Genomic DNA, 2,389 nt, shown 5'->3' with positions numbered 1-2,389 from the left:
TGTTTTATGAAATATTAAACATGAAGAAAACTTGTATATTCTAATGTTTGCCAGGAAAGACTAGGTTCAGTAGATGAGACATTATTTAAAAGACACATTTAAAAATACAGTAAATGAATACTTGTTTTTATAGACAATATTTGTTTGGAACTATGTAATTTTCTGGCTAATTTTCTTGTAATTAAATGATTTTTTAAAAAGAGATTTGTTTTCATGTTTACTTTTTTTATGTTTATATTTTTAGCATTTGATCACCATTTTCCCCCATCCAGCTTATGTCTAATGTTTTAATAAATGTTAAGAAAAATATAACACTGAATTTTTTTATGGAATTACATAAATTGTTAGTTTAAATACAAAGTTCTATAGAACCAGATTTACAGTTGCTTTTTGAGGGTGTTTTAGAATAGCATGATACTTGCTAGCCTTAGGACTAGAGGTTTGATTCCAGTTAAAATTCTTATTTGAAAAATTGAACTTCTTGTTTTATACGAAGAGAAGTGTTCATACAGAATGAACCTGGCTTGCTGGATGGAGGAAATTATATAAAAATACTATTTTTGTTTCTTATGAAATCTGTCAAAACATGGTAAAATATATTTATCATGAACTGATGAGAGAAGAAGCCATAAAACTTATATTAAAATCTGTAATAAAATATAAGTAGACATTTATATCTCAGAAAGGATATTTGTACGCATGAAGCCACCTGGGCTGCTAAAATAAGGGGCTGAGTCATGGAAGAAAGGCCAAGTGAATCCCTTTCACTGCCACCTATGAAGTATAGTGATATCATTATACAATTATAACTGATGGGGGAGGGAAGTGAGGAGAATGTGGCATGCTGAACAGTGTTTCCTGATAGTAATGTTCTGTGATGATGTCAGTTCAATCTGATTGTCTTATTTCAGGTACCTTTGTAATTTAATTATACCTATCTGTTGATTATTTTATGGATTTCTTTAATGAGGAGATGTTCAGTTTATTTACTCTCATTCTAGTATGTTGATGTGTGTGTGTGTGTGTGTGTGTGTGTGCGCGTGTTTTGGAGAACTGGTAAATGTAGTTAGATTATTCTATGGCAAGAGCATGTAGAGCAAGGAGAAGCTACCCTTCTGGTACGCAGAACTGAGAAAATAGGCTTGAAAATTTGGGGTTGCTCATTATTACCCCTTCATTTGATTTACTGAAGTTTCGGTGAAAATTAACATAATGAAAAAGAAAAGAGTGGAGAATATTGGCCATGTGGTTGAGATGGATTGAGGGGATCGTGATACAATATTTTACCTTGACTCTTCTCTGCAAAAATATCTTCCTGCTTATGCTTTCTGGTGCCCTTTTAGCCTTTCATCCTCAAATTTGACTCTTTACAGAAGAGCTTGAATCAGATCAACTTGAATGTTCGCTGTAATGACTTTCTCCAACTTAATGATATTTCTATCTACTAAAATTATTTTTAAAAAGTATTGGTTATTATTACTTTCTTAGATGTTTACATGTAAGTCTTTCACAGATACACACACATCAGAATAGAAAACTAAATCTTGACAGAGTTAGCGATTTATATAAATGTAATTTGATCTTTGGATAAAAGAAAATTTTAAATTATATACCAAAAAGCTAGGAGTCTCTTTGGTATTTCTTTAGTATTAGAGGAAGAGACTCTTAATTATTTCCATTGATATTTTTGCCTCAAACTCTACTGCTTTCTTTTCAGCTTGAGATACTTATGAAAAGATAATTAAGACTTCTGCTTCAGTGATGGCGGACCAGCTTTTCACTGAAGAAAACTAAAAACAAAATATAAAACACATCCTCTTAAAAAGAATCAAAGTCAATAAGACAGTGAAAATTGGGCTAAATCCTGGAAGGGAGAGGAATTCAGAGAAGTAAACCTAGAACTTAGGGCTATTTCTTCCTATGGGTACATTTGCCACCCTGCAATAGTTAGCTGAAGGGCTGAGTTCATTTCTGTCAGCTTGAAGATCTAGGGAGTAAATTTGGGGTCTGGAGGATAAAGCAGGTGGGGCCAAGAGGTAGGACCCCCAAAGGACTACACTGTGTTAATAAAGGTGAACTGTACATAAACCAGTTGTCCTAGACTATAGGTAAGGTTTGAGAATTCTTGGATGAAAGTCTCTGTGATTCTAATACTCTCAAGTCCTCCAAATCTTTGAAGGAAGCTAACATCTTCCTAAGGCCTCAAATTATATCTATGAATTATTTTAAAATTTAGTATCTAGCAAATGATCAGAGGTAACTGGATACATGAAGAGACAACATAGAAACAGCAGAAAAAACAGGCAATAGAAATGATTGTGGTAGCTCACGTCTGTAATCCCAGGAACTTGTGAGGCTGAGGTGCGTAGATCACTTGAACTCAGGAGTT

At 33.4% G+C, this 2,389-nt stretch overlaps 1 protein-coding gene across 10 annotated transcripts in view; it reads left to right on the top strand.

The window, feature by feature from the left end:
* Positions 1–200, top strand: part of LOC111555128 (RWD domain-containing protein 3) — a 133,756-nt gene extending 133,556 nt beyond the window's left edge. For all 10 annotated transcript variants that reach the window (XM_026456514.2, XM_026456510.2, XM_026456519.2 and 7 more), the window contains one exon: positions 21–200. The gene's annotated coding sequence lies outside the window, so the exon portion shown is untranslated. The remainder of the gene's footprint in view (positions 1–20) is intronic.
* Positions 201–2,389: the final 2,189 nt, after the last annotated feature.

This window comes from Piliocolobus tephrosceles, chromosome 1 (assembly GCF_002776525.5).
Source record: "Piliocolobus tephrosceles isolate RC106 chromosome 1, ASM277652v3, whole genome shotgun sequence".
Taxonomy (NCBI): Eukaryota; Metazoa; Chordata; class Mammalia; order Primates; family Cercopithecidae; genus Piliocolobus; species Piliocolobus tephrosceles.
Note: the sequence above shows the minus strand (reverse complement) of the source record. Positions and strands in the feature narration are given on the sequence as shown.